The sequence below is a fragment of the Pleurodeles waltl genome, chromosome 2_2 (assembly GCF_031143425.1).
Source record: "Pleurodeles waltl isolate 20211129_DDA chromosome 2_2, aPleWal1.hap1.20221129, whole genome shotgun sequence".
NCBI lineage: Eukaryota > Metazoa > Chordata > Amphibia > Caudata > Salamandridae > Pleurodeles > Pleurodeles waltl.
The window spans coordinates 146,505,110-146,525,930 of record NC_090439.1 but is presented as its reverse complement, the minus strand read 5'-3'; positions in this window follow the sequence as shown (position 1 = coordinate 146,525,930).

Here is a 20,821-nt window from a genome sequence, read left to right as displayed (position 1 = left end):
TGTGTCCACGTTGCGCTTTGGGGCGTTTCCTGTCGCGGGCGCTAGGCCTACCCACACAAGTGAGGTATCATTTTTATCTGGAGACTTGGGGGAACACTGGGTGGAAGGAAATTTGTGGCTCCTCTCAGATTCCAGAACTTTCTGCCACAGAAATGTGAGGAACATGTGTTTTTTTTGCTAAATTTTGAGGTTTGCAAAGGATTCTGGGTAACAGAACCTGGTCCGAGCCCCACAAGTCACCCCATCTTGTATTCCCGTAGGTCTCTAGTTTTCAGAAATGCACCGGTTTGGTAGGTTTGCCTAGGTGCCGGCTGAGCTAGAGGCCAAAATCTACAGGTAGGCACTTCGCAAAAAACACCTCTGTTTTCTTTTAAAAAATTGGATGTGTCCACGTTGCGCTTTGGGGCGTTTCCTGTCGCGGGCGCTAGGCCTACCCACACAAGTGAGGTATCATTTTTATCGGGAGACTTGGGGGAACGCTGGGTGGAAGGAAATTTGTGGCTCCTCTCAGATTCCAGAACTTTCTGCCACAGAAATGTGAGGAACATGTGTTTTTTTAGCCAAATTTTGAGGTTTGCAAAGGATTCTGGGGAACAGAACCTGGTCCGAGCCCCACAAGTCACCCCATCTTGGATTCCCCTAGGTCTCTAGTTTTCAGAAATGCACAGGTTTGGTAGGTTTCCCTTGGTGCCGGCTGAGCTAGAGGCCAAAATCTACAGGTAGGCACTTTGCAAAAAACACCTCTGTTTTCTTTCAAAAATTTGGATGTGTCCACGTTGCGCTTTGGTGCGTTTCCTGTCGCGGGCGCTAGGCCTACCCAGACAAGTGAGGTATCATTTTTATCGGGAGACTTGGGGGAACGCTGGGTGGAAGGAAATTTGTGGCTCCTCTCAGATTCCAGAACTTTCTGCCACAGAAATGTGAGGAACATGTGTTTTTTTAGCCAAATTTTGAGGTTTGCAAAGGAATCTGGGTAACAGAACATGGTCCGTGCCCCACAAGTCACCCCATCTTGGATTCCCCTAGGTCTCTAGTTTTCAGAAATGCACAGGTTTGGTAGGTTTCCCTAGGTGCCGGCTGAGCTAGAGGCCAAAATCTACAGGTAGGCACTTTGCAAAAAACACCTCTGTTTTCTTTCAAAAATTTGGATGTGTCCACGTTGCGCTTTGGGGCGTTTCCTGTCGCGGGCGCTAGGCCTACCCACACAATTGAGGTATCATTTTTATCTGGAGACTTGGGGGAACACTGGGTGGAAGGAAATTTGTGGCTCCTCTCAGATACCCGAACTTTCTGCCACGGAAATGTGAGGAACATGTGTTTTTTTAGCCAGATTTTGAGGTTTGCAAAGGATTCTGGGTAACTGAACCTGGTCCGAGCCCCACAAGTCACCCCATCTTGGATTCCCGTAGGTCTCTAGTTTTCAGAAATGCACCGGTTTGGTAGGTTTCCCTAGGTGCCGGCTGAGCTAGAGGCCAAAATCTAAAGGTAGGCACTTTGCAAAAAACGCCTCTGTTTTCTTTAAAAAATTTGGATGTGTCCAAGTTGCGCTTTGGGGCGTTTCCTGTCACGGGCGCTAGGCCTACCCACAAAAGTGAGGTATCATTTTTATCGGGAGACTTGGGGGAACGCTGGGTGAAAGGAAATTTGTGGCTCCTCTCAGATTCCAGAACTTTCTGCCACAGAAATGTGAGGAACATGTGTTTTTTTAGCCAAATTTTGAGGTTTGCAAAGGATTCTGGGTAACAGAACCTGGTCCGAGCCCCACAAGTCACCCCATCTTGGATTCCCCTAGGTCTCTAGTTTTCAGAAATGCACAGGTTTGGTAGGTTTCCCTAGGTGCCGGCTGAGCTAGAGGCCAAAATCTACAGGTAGGCACTTTGCAAAAAACACCTCTGTTTTCTTTCAAAAATTTGGATGTGTCCACGTTGCGCTTTGGGGCGTTTCCTGTCGCGGGCGCTAGGCCTACCCACACAATTGAGGTATCATTTTTATCTGGAGACTTGGGGGAACACTGGGTGGAAGGAAATTTGTGGCTCCTCTCAGATACCCGAACTTTCTGCCACGGAAATGTGAGGAACATGTGTTTTTTTAGCCAGATTTTGAGGTTTGCAAAGGATTCTGGGTAACAGAACCTGGTCCGAGCCCCACAAGTCACCCCATCTTGGATTCCCGTAGGTCTCTAGTTTTCAGAAATGCACCGGTTTGGTAGGTTTCCCTAGGTGCCGGCTGAGCTAGAGGCCAAAATCTAAAGGTAGGCACTTTGCAAAAAACGCCTCTGTTTTCTTTAAAAAATTTGGATGTGTCCAAGTTGCGCTTTGGGGCGTTTCCTGTCACGGGCGCTAGGCCTACCCACAAAAGTGAGGTATCATTTTTATCGGGAGACTTGGGGGAACGCTGGGTGGAAGGAAATTTGTGGCTCCTCTCAGATTCCAGAACTTTCTGCCACAGAAATGTGAGGAACATGTGTTTTTTTAGCCAAATTTTGAGGTTTGCAAAGGATTCTGGGTAACATAACCTGGTCCGAGCCCCACAAGTCACCCCATCTTGGATTCCCCTAGGTCTCTAGTTTTCAGAAATGCACAGGTTAGGTAGGTTTCCCTAGGTGCCGGCTGAGCTAGAGGCCAAAATCTACAGGTAGGCACTTTGCAAAAAACACCTCTGTTTTCTTTAAAAAATTTGGATGTGTCCACGTTGCGCTTTGGGGCGTTTCCTGTCGCGGGCGCTAGGCCTACCCACACAAGTGAGGTATCATTTTTATCTGGAGACTTGGGGGAACGCTGGGTGGAAGTAAATTTGTGGCTCCTCTCAGATTCCAGAACTTTCTGCCACAGAAATGTGAGGAACATGTGTTTTTTTTGCCAAATTTTGAGGTTTGCAAAGGATTCTGGGTAACATAACCTGGTCCGAGCCCCACAAGTCACCCCATCTTGGATTCCCCTAGGTCTCTAGTTTTCAGAAATTCACAGGCTTGGTAGGTTTCCCTAGGTGCCGGCTGAGCTAGAGGCCAAAATCTACAGGTAGGCACTTTGCAAAAAAACACCTTTGTTTTCTTTCAAAAATTTGGATGTGTCCACGTTGCTCTTTGGGGTGTTTCCTGGCGCGGGCGCTAGGCCTACCCACACAAGTGAGGTATCATTTTTACCTGGAGACTTGGGGGAACACTGGGTGGAAGGAAATTTGTGGCTCCTCTCAGATTCCAGAACTTTCTGCCACAGAAATGTGAGGAACATGTGTTTTTTTAGCCAAATTTTGAGGTTTGCAAAGGAATCTGGGTAACAGAACCTGGTCCGAGCCCCACAAGTCACCCCATCTTGGATTCCCCTAGGTCTCTAGTTTTCAGAAATGCACAGGTTTGGTAGGTTTCCCTAGGTGCCGGCTGAGCTAGAGGCCAAAATCTACAGGTAGGCACTTTGCAAAAAACACCTCTGTTTTCTTTAAAAAATGTGGATGTGTCCACGTTGCGCTTTGGGGCGTTTCCTGTCGCGGGCGCTAGGCCTACCCACACAAGTGAGGTATCATTTTTATCTGGAGACTTGGGGGAACGCTGGGTGGAAGTAAATTTGTGGCTCCTCTCAGATTCCAGAACTTTCTGCCACAGAAATGTGAGGAACATGTGTTTTTTTTGCCAAATTTTGAGGTTTGCAAAGGATTCTGGGTAACATAACCTGGTCCGAGCCCCACAAGTCACCCCATCTTGGATTCCCCTAGGTCTCTAGTTTTCAGAAATGCACAGGCTTGGTAGGTTTCCCTAGGTGCCGGCTGAGCTAGAGGCCAAAATCTACAGGTAGGCACTTTGCAGAAAAACACCTTTGTTTTCTTTCAAAAATTTGGATGTGTCCACGTTGCGCTTTGGGGTGTTTCCTGTCACGGGCGCTAGGCCTACCCACAAAAGTGAGGTATTATTTTTATCGGGAGACTTGGGGGAACGCTGGGTGGAAGGAAATTTGTGGCTCCTCTCAGATTCCAGAACTTTCTGCCACAGAAATGTGAAGAACATGTGTTTTTTTAGCCAAATTTTGAGGTTTGCAAAGGATTCTGGGTAACAGAACCTGGTCCGAGCCCCACAAGTCACCCCATCTTGGATTCCCCTAGGTCTCTAGTTTTCAGAAATGCACAGGTTTGGTAGGTTTCCCTAGGTGCCGGCTGAGCTAGAGGCCAAAATCTACAGGTAGGCACTTTGCAAAAAAACACCTTTGTTTTCTTTCAAAAATTTTGATGTGTCCACGTTGCGCTTTGGGGTGTTTCCTGTCACGGGCGCAAGGCCTACCCACAAAAGTGAGGTATTATTTTTATCGGGAGACTTGGGGGAACGCTGGGTGGAAGGAAATTTGTGGCTCCTCTCAGATTCCAGAACTTTCTGCCACAGAAATGTGAGGAACATGTGTTTTTTTAGCCAAATTTTGAGGTTTGCAAAGGATTCTGGGGAACAGAACCTGGTCCGAGCCCCACAAGTCACCCCATCTTGGATTCCCCTAGGTCTCTAGTTTTCAGAAATGCACAGGTTTGGTAGGTTTCCCTTGGTGCCGGCTGAGCTAGAGGCCAAAATCTACAGGTAGGCACTTTGCAAAAAACACCTCTGTTTTCTTTCAAAAATTTGGATGTGTCCACGTTGCGCTTTGGGGCATTTCCTGTCGCGGGCGCAGGCCTACCCACACAAGTGAGGTATCATTTTTATCTGGAGACTTGGGGGAACGCTGGGTGGAAGTAAATTTGTGGCTCCTCTCAGATTCCAGAACTTTCTGCCACAGAAATGTGAGGAACATGTTTTTTTTTGGCCAAATTTTGAGGTTTGCAAAGGATTCTGGGTAACATAACCTGGTCCGAGCCCTACAAGTCACCCCATCTTGGATTCCCCTAGGTCTCTAGTTTTCAGAAATGCACAGGTGTGGTAGGTTTCCCTAGGTGCCGGCTGAGCTAGAGGCCAAAATCTACAGGTAGGCACTTTGCAAAAAACACCTCTGTTTTCTTTCAAAAATTTGGATGTGTCCACGTTGCACTTTGGGGCGTGTCCTGTTGCGGGCGCTAGGCCTACCCACACAAGTGAGGTATCATTTTTATCTGGAGATTTGGGGGAACGCTGGGTGGAAGTAAATTTGTGGCTCCTCTCAGATTCCAGAACTTTCTGCCACAGAAATGTGAGGAACATGTGTTTTTTTAGCCAAATTTTGAGGTTTGCAAAGGATTCTGGGTAACAGAACCTGGTCCGAGCCCCACAAGTCACCCCATCTTGGATTCCCCTAGGTCTCTAGTTTTCAGAAATGCACAGGTTTGGTAGGTTTCCCTAGGTGGCGGCTGAGCTAGAGGCCAAAATCTACAGGTAGGCACTTTGCAAAAAACACCTCTGTTTTCTTGAAAAAATTTTGATGTGTCCACGTTGCACTTTGGTGCGTTTCCTGTCACGGGCGCTAGGCCTACCCACACAAGTGAGGTATCAGTTTTATCGGGAGACTTGGGGGAACGCTGGGTAGAAGAACATTTGTGGCTCCTCTCAGATTCCAGAACTTTCTGCCACAGAAATGTGAGGAACATGTGTTTTTTTATGCAAATTTTGAGGTTTGCAAAGGATTCTGGGTAACATAACCTGGTCCGAGCCCCACAAGTCACCCCATCTTGGATTCCCCTAGGTCTCTAGTTTTCAGAAATGCACAGGTTTGGTAGGTTTCCCTAGGTGCCGGCTGAGCTAGAGGCCAAACTCTACAGGTAGGCACTTTGCAAAAAACACCTCTGTTTTCTTTAAAAAATGTGGATGTGTCCACGTTGCGCTTTGGGGCGTTTCCTATCGCGGGCGCTAGGCCTACCCACACAAGTGAGGTATCATTTTTATCTGGAGACTTGGGGGAACGCTGGGTGGAAGTAAATTTGTGGCTCCTCTCAGATTCCAGAACTTTCTGCCACAGATATGTGAGGAACATGTGTTTTTTTTGCCAAATTTTGAGGTTTGCAAAGGATTCTGGGTAACATAACCTGGTCCGAGCCCGACAAGTCACCCGATCTTGGATTCCCCTAGGTCTCTAGTTTTCAGAAATGCACAGGCATGGTAGGTTTCCCTAGGTGCCGGCTGAGCAAGAGGCCAAAATCTACAGGTAGGCACTTTGCAAAAAAACACCTTTGTTTTCTTTCAAAAATTTGGATGTGTCCACGTTGCGCTTTGGGGTGTTTCCTGTCACGGGCGCTAGGCCTACCCACAAAAGTGAGGTATTATTTTTATCGGGAGACTTGGGGGAACGCTGGGTGGAAGGAAATTTGTGGCTCCTCTCAGATTCCAGAACTTTCTGCCACAGAAATGTGAGGAACATGTGTTTTTTTAGCCAAATTTTGAGGTTTGCAAAGGATTCTGGGGAACAGAACCTGGTCCGAGCCCCACAAGTCACCCCATCTTGGATTCCCCTAGGTCTCTAGTTTTCAGAAATGCACAGGTTTGGTAGGTTTCCCTTGGTGCCGGCTGAGCTAGAGGCCAAAATCTACAGGTAGGCACTTTGCAAAAAACACCTCTGTTTTCTTTCAAAAATTTGGATGTGTCCACGTTGCGCTTTGGGGCATTTCCTGTTGCGGGCGCTAGGCCTACCCACACAAGTGAGGTATCATTTTTATCTGGAGACTTGGGGGAACGCTGGGTGGAAGTAAATTTGTGGCTCCTCTCAGATTCCAGAACATTCTGCCACAGAAATGTGAGGAACATGTTTTTTTTGGCCAAATTTTGAGGTTTGCAAAGGATTCTGGGTAACATAACCTGGTCCGAGCCCTACAAGTCACCCCATCTTGGATTCCCCTAGGTCTCTAGTTTTCAGAAATGCACAGGTGTGGTAGGTTTCCCTAGGTGCCGGCTGAGCTAGAGGCCAAAATCTACAGGTAGGCACTTTGCAAAAAACACCTCTGTTTTCTTTCAAAAATTTGGATGTGTCCACGTTGCGCTTTGGGGCGCGTCCTGTCGCGGGCGCTAGGCCTACCCACACAAGTGAGGTATCATTTTTATCTGGAGACTTGGGGGAACCCTGGGTGGAAGTAAATTTGCGGCTCCTCTCAGATTCCAGAACTTTCTGCCACAGAAATGTGAGGAACATGGGTTTTTTTTGCCAAATTTTGAGGTTTGCAAAGGATTCTGGGTAACATAACCTGGTCCGAGCCCCACAAGTCACCCCATCTTGGATTCCCCTAGGTCTCTAGTTTTCAGAAATGCACAGGTTTGGTAGGTTTCCCTAGGTGGCGGCTGAGCTAGAGGCCAAAATCTACAGGTAGGCACTTTGCAAAAAACACCTCTGTTTTCTTTAAAAAAATTTGATGTGCCCACGTTGCACTTTGGGGCGTTTCCTGTCACGGGCGCTAGGCCTACCCACACAAGTGAGGTATCAGTTTTATCGGGAGACTTGGGGGAACGCTGGGTAGAAGAACATTTGTGGCTCCTCTCAGATTCCAGAACATTCTGCCACAGAAATGTGAGGAACATGTTTTTTTTGGCCAAATTTTGAGGTTTGCAAAGGATTCTGGGTAACATAACCTGGTCCGAGCCCTACAAGTCACCCCATCTTGGATTCCCCTAGGTCTCTAGTTTTCAGAAATGCACAGGTGTGGTAGGTTTCCCTAGGTGCCGGCTGAGCTAGAGGCCAAAATCTACAGGTAGGCACTTTGCAAAAAACACCTCTGTTTTCTTCCAAAAATTTGGATGTGTCCACGTTGCGCTTTGGGGCGTTTCCTGTCGCGGGCGCTAGGCCTACCCACACAAGTGAGGTATCATTTTTATCTGGAGACTTGGGGGAACACTGGGTGGAAGGAAATTTGTGGCTCCTCTCAGATTCCAGAACTTTCTGCCACAGAAATGTGAGGAACATGTGTTTTTTTTGCTAAATTTTGAGGTTTGCAAAGGATTCTGGGTAACAGAACCTGGTCCGAGCCCCACAAGTCACCCCATCTTGTATTCCCGTAGGTCTCTAGTTTTCAGAAATGCACCGGTTTGGTAGGTTTGCCTAGGTGCCGGCTGAGCTAGAGGCCAAAATCTACAGGTAGGCACTTCGCAAAAAACACCTCTGTTTTCTTTTAAAAAATTGGATGTGTCCACGTTGCGCTTTGGGGCGTTTCCTGTCGCGGGCGCTAGGCCTACCCACACAAGTGAGGTATCATTTTTATCGGGAGACTTGGGGGAACGCTGGGTGGAAGGAAATTTGTGGCTCCTCTCAGATTCCAGAACTTTCTGCCACAGAAATGTGAGGAACATGTGTTTTTTTAGCCAAATTTTGAGGTTTGCAAAGGATTCTGGGGAACAGAACCTGGTCCGAGCCCCACAAGTCACCCCATCTTGGATTCCCCTAGGTCTCTAGTTTTCAGAAATGCACAGGTTTGGTAGGTTTCCCTTGGTGCCGGCTGAGCTAGAGGCCAAAATCTACAGGTAGGCACTTTGCAAAAAACACCTCTGTTTTCTTTCAAAAATTTGGATGTGTCCACGTTGCGCTTTGGTGCGTTTCCTGTCGCGGGCGCTAGTCCTACCCAGACAAGTGAGGTATCATTTTTATCGGGAGACTTGGGGGAACGCTGGGTGGAAGGAAATTTGTGGCTCCTCTCAGATTCCAGAACTTTCTGCCACAGAAATGTGAGGAACATGTGTTTTTTTAGCCAAATTTTGAGGTTTGCAAAGGAATCTGGGTAACAGAACATGGTCCGTGCCCCACAAGTCACCCCATCTTGGATTCCCCTAGGTCTCTAGTTTTCAGAAATGCACAGGTTTGGTAGGTTTCCCTAGGTGCCGGCTGAGCTAGAGGCCAAAATCTACAGGTAGGCACTTTGCAAAAAACACCTCTGTTTTCTTTCAAAAATTTGGATGTGTCCACGTTGCGCTTTGGGGCGTTTCCTGTCGCGGGCGCTAGGCCTACCCACACAATTGAGGTATCATTTTTATCTGGAGACTTGGGGGAACACTGGGTGGAAGGAAATTTGTGGCTCCTCTCAGATACCCGAACTTTCTGCCACGGAAATGTGAGGAACATGTGTTTTTTTAGCCAGATTTTGAGGTTTGCAAAGGATTCTGGGTAACTGAACCTGGTCCGAGCCCCACAAGTCACCCCATCTTGGATTCCCGTAGGTCTCTAGTTTTCAGAAATGCACCGGTTTGGTAGGTTTCCCTAGGTGCCGGCTGAGCTAGAGGTCAAAATCTAAAGGTAGGCACTTTGCAAAAAACGCCTCTGTTTTCTTTAAAAAATTTGGATGTGTCCAAGTTGCGCTTTGGGGCGTTTCCTGTCACGGGCGCTAGGCCTACCCACAAAAGTGAGGTATCATTTTTATCGGGAGACTTGGGGGAACGCTGGGTGAAAGGAAATTTGTGGCTCCTCTCAGATTCCAGAACTTTCTGCCACAGAAATGTGAGGAACATGTGTTTTTTTAGCCAAATTTTGAGGTTTGCAAAGGATTCTGGGTAACAGAACCTGGTCCGAGCCCCACAAGTCACCCCATCTTGGATTCCCCTAGGTCTCTAGTTTTCAGAAATGCACAGGTTTGGTAGGTTTCCCTAGGTGCCGGCTGGGCTAGAGGCCAAAATCTACAGGTAGGCACTTTGCAAAAAACACCTCTGTTTTCTTTCAAAAATTTGGATGTGTCCACGTTGCGCTTTGGGGCGTTTCCTGTCGCGGGCGCTAGGCCTACCCACACAATTGAGGTATCATTTTTATCTGGAGACTTGGGGGAACACTGGGTGGAAGGAAATTTGTGGCTCCTCTCAGATACCCGAACTTTCTGCCACGGAAATGTGAGGAACATGTGTTTTTTTAGCCAGATTTTGAGGTTTGCAAAGGATTCTGGGTAACAGAACCTGGTCCGAGCCCCACAAGTCACCCCATCTTGGATTCCCGTAGGTCTCTAGTTTTCAGAAATGCACCGGTTTGGTAGGTTTCCCTAGGTGCCGGCTGAGCTAGAGGCCAAAATCTAAAGGTAGGCACTTTGCAAAAAACGCCTCTGTTTTCTTTAAAAAATGTGGATGTGTCCAAGTTGCGCTTTGGGGCGTTTCCTGTCACGGGCGCTAGGCCTACCCACAAAAGTGAGGTATCATTTTTATCGGGAGACTTGGGGGAACGCTGGGTGGAAGGAAATTTGTGGCTCCTCTCAGATTCCAGAACTTTCTGCCACAGAAATGTGAGGAACATGTGTTTTTTTAGCCAAATTTTGAGGTTTGCAAAGGATTCTGGGTAACAGAACCTGGTCCGAGCCCCACAAGTCACCCCATCTTGGATTCCCCTAGGTCTCTAGTTTTCAGAAATGCACAGGTTTGGTAGGTTTCCCTAGGTGCCGGCTGAGCTAGAGGCCAAAATCTACAGGTAGGCACTTTGCAAAAAACACCTCTGTTTTCTTTAAAAAATGTGGATGTGTCCACGTTGCGCTTTGGGGCGTTTCCTGTCGCGGGCGCTAGGCCTACCCACACAAGTGAGGTATCATTTTTATCTGGAGACTTGGGGGAACGCTGGGTGGAAGTAAATTTGTGGCTCCTCTCAGATTCCAGAACTTTCTGCCACAGAAATGTGAGGAACATGTGTTTTTTTTGCCAAATTTTGAGGTTTGCAAAGGATTCTGGGTAACATAACCTGGTCCGAGCCCCACAAGTCACCCCATCTTGGATTCCCGTAGGTCTCTAGTTTTCAGAAATGCACCGGTTTGGTAGGTTTCCCTAGGTGCCGGCTGAGCTAGAGGCCAAAATCTAAAGGTAGGCACTTTGCAAAAAACGCCTCTGTTTTCTTTCAAAAATTTGGATGTGTCCACGTTGCGCTTTGGGGCGTTTCCTGTCGCGGGCGCTAGGCCTACCCACACAATTGAGGTATCATTTTTATCTGGAGACTTGGGGGAACACTGGGTGGAAGGAAATTTGTGGCTCCTCTCAGATACCCGAACTTTCTGCCACGGAAATGTGAGGAACATGTGTTTTTTTAGCCAGATTTTGAGGTTTGCAAAGGATTCTGGGTAACAGAACCTGGTCCGAGCCCCACAAGTCACCCCATCTTGGATTCCCGTAGGTCTCTAGTTTTCAGAAATGCACCGGTTTGGTAGGTTTCCCTAGGTGCCGGCTGAGCTAGAGGCCAAAATCTAAAGGTAGGCACTTTGCAAAAAACGCCTCTGTTTTCTTTAAAAAATTTGGATGTGTCCAAGTTGCGCTTTGGGGCGTTTCCTGTCACGGGCGCTAGGCCTACCCACAAAAGTGAGGTATCATTTTTATCGGGAGACTTGGGGGAACGCTGGGTGAAAGGAAATTTGTGGCTCCTCTCAGATTCCAGAACTTTCTGCCACAGAAATGTGAGGAACATGTGTTTTTTTAGCCAAATTTTGAGGTTTGCAAAGGATTCTGGGTAACAGAACCTGGTCCGAGCCCCACAAGTCACCCCATCTTGGATTCCCCTAGGTCTCTAGTTTTCAGAAATGCACAGGTTTGGTAGGTTTCCCTAGGTGCCGGCTGAGCTAGAGGCCAAAATCTACAGGTAGGCACTTTGCAAAAAACACCTCTGTTTTCTTTCAAAAATTTGGATGTGTCCACGTTGCGCTTTGGGGCGTTTCCTGTCGCGGGCGCTAGGCCTACCCACACAATTGAGGTATCATTTTTATCTGGAGACTTGGGGGAACACTGGGTGGAAGGAAATTTGTGGCTCCTCTCAGATACCCGAACTTTCTGCCACGGAAATGTGAGGAACATGTGTTTTTTTAGCCAGATTTTGAGGTTTGCAAAGGATTCTGGGTAACAGAACCTGGTCCGAGCCCCACAAGTCACCCCATCTTGGATTCCCGTAGGTCTCTAGTTTTCAGAAATGCACCGGTTTGGTAGGTTTCCCTAGGTGCCGGCTGAGCTAGAGGCCAAAATCTAAAGGTAGGCACTTTGCAAAAAACGCCTCTGTTTTCTTTTAAAAAATTTGGATGTGTCCAAGTTGCGCTTTGGGGCGTTTCCTGTCACGGGCGCTAGGCCTACCCACAAAAGTGAGGTATCATTTTTATTGGGAGACTTGGGGGAACGCTGGGTGGAAGGAAATTTGTGGCTCCTCTCAGATTCCAGAACTTTCTGCCACAGAAATGTGAGGAACATGTGTTTTTTTAGCCAAATTTTGAGGTTTGCAAAGGATTCTGGGTAACAGAACCTGGTCCGAGCCCCACAAGTCACCCCATCTTGGATTCCCCTAGGTCTCTAGTTTTCAGAAATGCACAGGTTTGGTAGGTTTCCCTAGGTGCCGGCTGAGCTAGAGGCCAAAATCTACAGGTAGGCACTTTGCAAAAAACACCTCTGTTTTCTTTAAAAAATGTGGATGTGTCCACGTTGCGCTTTGGGGCGTTTCCTGTCGCGGGCGCTAGGCCTACCCACACAAGTGAGGTATCATTTTTATCTGGAGACTTGGGGGAACGCTGGGTGGAAGTAAATTTGTGGCTCCTCTCAGATTCCAGAACTTTCTGCCACAGAAATGTGAGGAACATGTGTTTTTTTTGCCAAATTTTGAGGTTTGCAAAGGATTCTGGGTAACATAACCTGGTCCGAGCCCCACAAGTCACCCCATCTTGGATTCCCGTAGGTCTCTAGTTTTCAGAAATGCACCGGTTTGGTAGGTTTCCCTAGGTGCCGGCTGAGCTAGAGGCCAAAATCTAAAGGTAGGCACTTTGCAAAAAACGCCTCTGTTTTCTTTCAAAAATTTGGATGTGTCCACGTTGCGCTTTGGGGCGTTTCCTGTCGCGGGCGCTAGGCCTACCCACACAATTGAGGTATCATTTTTATCTGGAGACTTGGGGGAACACTGGGTGGAAGGAAATTTGTGGCTCCTCTCAGATACCCGAACTTTCTGCCACGGAAATGTGAGGAACATGTGTTTTTTTAGCCAGATTTTGAGGTTTGCAAAGGATTCTGGGTAACAGAACCTGGTCCGAGCCCCACAAGTCACCCCATCTTGGATTCCCGTAGGTCTCTAGTTTTCAGAAATGCACCGGTTTGGTAGGTTTCCCTAGGTGCCGGCTGAGCTAGAGGCCAAAATCTAAAGGTAGGCACTTTGCAAAAAACGCCTCTGTTTTCTTTAAAAAATTTGGATGTGTCCAAGTTGCGCTTTGGGGCGTTTCCTGTCACGGGCGCTAGGCCTACCCACAAAAGTGAGGTATCATTTTTATCGGGAGACTTGGGGGAACGCTGGGTGGAAGGAAATTTGTGGCTCCTCTCAGATTCCAGAACTTTCTGCCACAGAAATGTGAGGAACATGTGTTTTTTTAGCCAAATTTTGAGGTTTGCAAAGGATTCTGGGTAACAGAAACTGGTCCGAGCCCCACAAGTCACCCCATCTTGGATTCCCCTAGGTCTCTAGTTTTCAGAAATGCACAGGTTTGGTAGGTTTCCCTAGGTGCCGGCTGAGCTAGAGGCCAAAATCTACAGGTAGGCAATTTGCAAAAAACACCTCTGTTTTCTTTAAAAAATGTGGATGTGTCCACGTTGCGCTTTGGGGCGTTTCCTGTCGCGGGCGCTAGGCCTACCCACACAAGTGAGGTATCATATTTATCGGGAGACTTGGGGGAACGCTGGGTGGAAGGAAAATTGTGGCTCCTCTCAGATTCCAGAACTTTCTGCCACAGAAATGGTAGGAACATGTGTTTTTTTAGCCAAATTTTGAGGTTTGCAAAGGATTCTGGGGAACAGAACCTGGTCCGAGCCCCACAAGTCACCCCATCTTGGATTCCCCTAGGTCTCTAGTTTTCAGAAATGCACAGGTTTGGTAGGTTTCCCTTGGTGCCGGCTGAGCTAGAGGCCAAAATCTACAGGTAGGCACTTTGCAAAAAACACCTCTGTTTTCTTTCAAAAATTTGGATGTGTCCACGTTGCGCTTTGGTGCGTTTCCTGTCGCGGGCGCTAGGCCTACCCAGACAAGTGAGGTATCATTTTTATCGGGAGACTTGGGGGAACGCTGGGTGGAAGGAAATTTGTGGCTCCTCTCAGATTCCAGAACTTTCTGCCACAGAAATGTGAGGAACATGTGTTTTTTTAGCCAAATTTTGAGGTTTGCAAAGGATTCTGGGTAACAGAACCTGGTCCGAGCCCCACAAGTCACCCCATCTTGGATTCCCCTAGGTCTCTAGTTTTCAGAAATGCACAGGTTTGGTAGGTTTCCCTAGGTGCCGGCTGAGCTAGAGGCCAAAATCTACAGGTAGGCACTTTGCAAAAAACATCTCTGTTTTCTTTCAAAAATTTGGATGTGTCCACGTTGCGCTTTGGGGCGTTTCCTGTCGCGGGCGCTAGGCCTACCCACACAATTGAGGTATCATTTTTATCTGGAGACTTGGGGGAACACTGGGTGGAAGGAAATTTGTGGCTCCTCTCAGATACCCGAACTTTCTGCCACGGAAATGTGAGGAACATGTGTTTTTTTAGCCAGATTTTGAGGTTTGCAAAGGATTCTGGGTAACAGAACCTGGTCCGAGCCCCACAAGTCACCCCATCTTGGATTCCCGTAGGTCTCTAGTTTTCAGAAATGCACCGGTTTGGTAGGTTTCCCTAGGTGCCGGCTGAGCTAGAGGCCAAAATCTAAAGGTAGGCACTTTGCAAAAAACGCCTCTATTTTCTTTAAAAAATTTGGATGTGTCCAAGTTGCGCTTTGGGGCGTTTCCTGTCACGGGCGCTAGGCCTACCCACAAAAGTGAGGTATCATTTTTATCGGGAGACTTGGGGGAACGCTGGGTGGAAGGAAATTTGTGGCTCCTCTCAGATTCCAGAACTTTCTGCCACAGAAATGTGAGGAACATGTGTTTTTTTAGCCAAATTTTGAGGTTTGCAAAGGATTCTGGGTAACAGAAACTGGTCCGAGCCCCACAAGTCACCCCATCTTGGATTCCCCTAGGTCTCTAGTTTTCAGAAATGCACAGGTTTGGTAGGTTTCCCTAGGTGCCGGCTGAGCTAGAGGCCAAAATCTACAGGTAGGCACTTTGCAAAAAACACCTCTGTTTTCTTTAAAAAATGTGGATGTGTCCACGTTGCGCTTTGGGGCGTTTCCTGTCGCGGGCGCTAGGCCTACCCACACAAGTGAGGTATCATTTTTATCTGGAGACTTGGGGGAACGCTGGGTGGAAGTAAATTTGTGGCTCCTCTCAGATTCCAGAACTTTCTGCCACAGAAATGTGAGGAACATGTGTTTTTTTTGCCAAATTTTGAGGTTTGCAAAGGATTCTGGGTAACATAACCTGGTCCGAGCCCCACAAGTCACCCCATCTTGGATTCCCGTAGGTCTCTAGTTTTCAGAAATGCACCGGTTTGGTAGGTTTCCCTAGGTGCCGGCTGAGCTAGAGGCCAAAATCTAAAGGTAGGCACTTTGCAAAAAACGCCTCTGTTTTCTTTCAAAAATTTGGATGTGTCCACGTTGCGCTTTGGGGCGTTTCCTGTCGCGGGCGCTAGGCCTACCCACACAATTGAGGTATCATTTTTATCTGGAGACTTGGGGGAACACTGGGTGGAAGGAAATTTGTGGCTCCTCTCAGATACCCGAACTTTCTGCCACGGAAATGTGAGGAACATGTGTTTTTTTAGCCAGATTTTGAGGTTTGCAAAGGATTCTGGGTAACAGAACCTGGTCCGAGCCCCACAAGTCACCCCATCTTGGATTCCCGTAGGTCTCTAGTTTTCAGAAATGCACCGGTTTGGTAGGTTTCCCTAGGTGCCGGCTGAGCTAGAGGCCAAAATCTAAAGGTAGGCACTTTGCAAAAAACGCCTCTGTTTTCTTTAAAAAATTTGGATGTGTCCAAGTTGCGCTTTGGGGCGTTTCCTGTCACGGGCGCTAGGCCTACCCACAAAAGTGAGGTATCATTTTTATCGGGAGACTTGGGGGAACGCTGGGTGGAAGGAAATTTGTGGCTCCTCTCAGATTCCAGAACTTTCTGCCACAGAAATGTGAGGAACATGTGTTTTTTTAGCCAAATTTTGAGGTTTGCAAAGGATTCTGGGTAACAGAAACTGGTCCGAGCCCCACAAGTCACCCCATCTTGGATTCCCCTAGGTCTCTAGTTTTCAGAAATGCACAGGTTTGGTAGGTTTCCCTAGGTGCCGGCTGAGCTAGAGGCCAAAATCTACAGGTAGGCAATTTGCAAAAAACACCTCTGTTTTCTTTAAAAAATGTGGATGTGTCCACGTTGCGCTTTGGGGCGTTTCCTGTCGCGGGCGCTAGGCCTACCCACACAAGTGAGGTATCATATTTATCGGGAGACTTGGGGGAACGCTGGGTGGAAGGAAAATTGTGGCTCCTCTCAGATTCCAGAACTTTCTGCCACAGAAATGGTAGGAACATGTGTTTTTTTAGCCAAATTTTGAGGTTTGCAAAGGATTCTGGGGAACAGAACCAGGTCCGAGCCCCACAAGTCACCCCATCTTGGATTCCCCTAGGTCTCTAGTTTTCAGAAATGCACAGGTTTGGTAGGTTTCCCTTGGTGCCGGCTGAGCTAGAGGCCAAAATCTACAGGTAGGCACTTTGCAAAAAACACCTCTGTTTTCTTTCAAAAATTTGGATGTGTCCACGTTGCGCTTTGGTGCGTTTCCTGTCGCGGGCGCTAGGCCTACCCAGACAAGTGAGGTATCATTTTTATCGGGAGACTTGGGGGAACGCTGGGTGGAAGGAAATTTGTGGCTCCTCTCAGATTCCAGAACTTTCTGCCACAGAAATGTGAGGAACATGTGTTTTTTTAGCCAAATTTTGAGGTTTGCAAAGGATTCTGGGTAACAGAACCTGGTCCGAGCCCCAAAAGTCACCCCATCTTGGATTCCCCTAGGTCTCTAGTTTTCAGAAATGCACAGGTTTGGTAGGTTTCCCTAGGTGCCGGCTGAGCTAGAGGCCAAAATCTACAGGTAGGCACTTTGCAAAAAACACCTCTGTTTTCTTTCAAAAATTTGGATGTGTCCACGTTGCGCTTTGGGGCGTTTCCTGTCGCGGGCGCTAGGCCTACCCACACAATTGAGGTATCATTTTTATCTGGAGACTTGGGGGAACACTGGGTGGAAGGAAATTTGTGGCTCCTCTCAGATACCCGAACTTTCTGCCACGGAAATGTGAGGAACATGTGTTTTTTTAGCCAGATTTTGAGGTTTGCAAAGGATTCTGGGTAACAGAACCTGGTCCGAGCCCCACAAGTCACCCCATCTTGGATTCCCGTAGGTCTCTAGTTTTCAGAAATGCACCGGTTTGGTAGGTTTCCCTAGGTGCCGGCTGAGCTAGAGGCCAAAATCTAAAGGTAGGCACTTTGCAAAAAACGCCTCTGTTTTCTTTAAAAAATTTGGATGTGTCCAAGTTGCGCTTTGGGGCGTTTCCTGTCACGGGCGCTAGGCCTACCCACAAAAGTGAGGTATCATTTTTATCGGGAGACTTGGGGGAACGCTGGGTGGAAGGAAATTTGTGGCTCCTCTCAGATTCCAGAACTTTCTGCCACAGAAATGTGAGGAACATGTGTTTTTTTAGCCAAATTTTGAGGTTTGCAAAGGATTCTGGGTAACAGAAACTGGTCCGAGCCCCACAAGTCACCCCATCTTGGATTCCCCTAGGTCTCTAGTTTTCAGAAATGCACAGGTTTGGTAGGTTTCCCTAGGTGCCGGCTGAGCTAGAGGCCAAAATCTACAGGTAGGCAATTTGCAAAAAACACCTCTGTTTTCTTTAAAAAATGTGGATGTGTCCACGTTGCGCTTTGGGGCGTTTCCTGTCGCGGGCGCTAGGCCTACCCACACAAGTGAGGTATCATTTTTATCGGGAGACTTGGGGGAACGCTGGGTGGAAGGAAAATTGTGGCTCCTCTCAGATTCCAGAACTTTCTGCCACAGAAATGGTAGGAACATGTGTTTTTTTAGCCAAATTTTGAGGTTTGCAAAGGATTCTGGGGAACAGAACCTGGTCCGAGCCCCACAAGTCACCCCATCTTGGATTCCCCTAGGTCTCTAGTTTTCAGAAATGCACAGGTTTGGTAGGTTTCCCTTGGTGCCGGCTGAGCTAGAGGCCAAAATCTACAGGTAGGCACTTTGCAAAAAACACCTCTGTTTTCTTTCAAAAATTTGGATGTGTCCACGTTGCGCTTTGGTGCGTTTCCTGTTGCGGGCGCTAGGCCTACCCAGACAAGTGAGGTATCATTTTTATCGGGAGACTTGGGGGAACGCTGGGTGGAAGGAAATTTGTGGCTCCTCTCAGATTCCAGAAATTTCTGCCACAGAAATGTGAGGAACATGTGTTTTTTTAGCCAAATTTTGAGGTTTGCAAAGGATTCTGGGTAACAGAACCTGGTCCGAGCCCCACAAGTCACCCCATCTTGGATTCCCCTAGGTCTCTAGTTTTCAGAAATGCACAGGTTTGGTAGGTTTCCCTAGGTGCCGGCTGAGCTAGAGGCCAAAATCTACAGGTAGGCACTTTGCAAAAAACACCTCTGTTTTCTTTCAAAAATTTGGATGTGTCCACGTTGCGCTTTGGGGCGTTTCCTGTCGCGGGCGCTAGGCCTACCCACACAATTGAGGTATCATTTTTATCTGGAGACTTGGGGGAACACTGGGTGGAAGGAAATTTGTTGCTCCTCTCAGATACCCGAACTTTCTGCCACGGAAATGTGAGGAACATGTGTTTTTTTAGCCAGATTTTGAGGTTTGCAAAGGATTCTGGGTAACATAACCTGGTCCGAGCCCCACAAGTCACCCCATCTTGGATTCCCGTAGGTCTCTAGTTTTCAGAAATGCACCGGTTTGGTAGGTTTCCCTAGGTGCCGGCTGAGATAGAGGCCAAAATCTACAGGTAGGCACTTTGCAAAAAACGCCTCTGTTTTCTTTCAAAAATTTGGATGTGTCCACGTTGCGCTTTGGGGCGTTTCCTGTCACGGGCGCTAGGCCTACCCACCAAAGTGAGGTATTATTATTATCGGGAGACTTGGGGGAACGCTGGGTGGAAGGAAATTTGTGGCTCCTCTCAGATTCCAGAACTTTCTGCCACAGAAATGTGAGGAACATGTGTTTTTTTTGGCAAATTTTGAGGTTTGCAAAGGATTCTGGGTAACATAACCTGGTCCGAGCCACACAAGTCACCCCATCTTGGATTCCCCTAGGTCTCTAGTTTTCAGAAATGCCCAGGCTTGGTAGGTTTCCCTAGGTGCCGGCTGAGCTAGAGGCCAAAATCTACAGGTAGGCACTTTGCAAAAAAACACCTTTGTTTTCTTTCAAAAATTTGGATGTGTCCACGTTGCGCTTTGGGGTGTTTCCTGTCACGGGCGCTAGGCCTACCCACAAAAGTGAGGTATTATTTTTATCGGGAGACTTGGGGGAACGCTGGGTGGAAGGAAATTTGTGGCTCCTCTCAGATTCCAGAACTTTCTGCCACAGAAATGTGAGGAACATGTGTTTTTTTTGCCAAATTTTGAGGTTTGCAAAGGATTCTGGGTAACATAACCTGGTCCGAGCCCCACAAGTCACCCCATCTTGGATTCCCCTAGGTCTCTAGTTTTCAGAAATGCACAGGTTTGGTAGGTTTCCCTAGGTGCCGGCTGAGCTAGAGGCCAAAATCTACAGGTAGGCACTTTGCAAAAAACACCTCTGTTTTCTTTAAAAAATGTGGATGTGTCCACGTTGCGCTTTGGGGCGTTTCCTGTCGCGGGCGCTAGGCCTACCCACACAAGTGAGGTATCATTTTTATCTGGAGACTTGGGGGAACGCTGGGTGGAAGTAAATTTGTGGCTCCTCTCAGATTCCAGAACTTTCTGCCACAGATATGTGAGGAACATGTGTTTTTTTTGCCAAATTTTGAGGTTTGCAAAGGATTCTGGGTAACATAACCTGGTCCGAGCCCGACAAGTCACCCCATCTTGGATTCCCCTAGGTCTCTAGTTTTCAGAAATGCACAGGCTTGGTAGGTTTCCCTAGGTGCCGGCTGAGCAAGAGGCCAAAATCTACAGGTAGGCACTTTGCAAAAAAACACTTTTGTTTTCTTTCAAAAATTTGGATGTGTCCATGTTGCGCTTTGGGGTGTTTCCTGTCACGGGCGCTAGGCCTACCCACAAAAGTGAGGTATTATTTTTATCGGGAGACTTGGGGGAACGCTGGGTGGAAGGAAATTTGTGGCTCCTCTCAGATTCCAGAACTTTCTGCCACAGAAATGTGAGGAACATGTGTTTTTTTAGCCAAATTTTGAGGTTTGCAAAGGATTCTGGGGAACAGAACCTGGTCCGAGCCCCACAAGTCACCCCATCTTGGATTCCCCTAGGTCTCTAGTTTTCAGAAATGCACAGGTTTGGTAGGTTTCCCTTGGTGCCGGCTGAGCTAGAGGCCAAAATCTACAGGTAGGCACTTTGCAAAAAACACCTCTGTTTTCTTTAAAAAATTTGGATGTGTCCACGTTGCGCTTTGGGGCATTTCCTGTTGCGGGCGCTAGGCCTACCCACACAAGTGAGGTATCATTTTTATCTGGAGACTTGGGGGAACGCTGGGTGGAAGTAAATTTGTGGCTCCTCTCAGATTCCAGAACTTTCTGCCACAGAAATGTGAGGAACATGTTTTTTTTTTGCCAAATTTTGAGGTTTGCAAAGGATTCTGGGTAACATAACCTGGTCCGAGCCCTACAAGTCACCCCATCTTGGATTCCCCTAGGTCTCTAGTTTTCAGAAATGCACCGGTTTGGTAGGTTTCCCTAGGTGCCGGCTGAGCTAGAGGCCAAAATCTACAGGTAGGCACTTTGCAAAAAACACCTCTGTTTTCTTTCAAAAATTTGGATGTGTCCACGTTGCGCTTTGGGGCGTGTCCTGTTGTGGGCGCTAGGCCTACCCACACAAGTGAGGTATCATTTTTATCTGGAGACTTGGGGGAACGCTGGGTGAAAGTAAATTTGTGGCTCCTCTCAGATTCCAG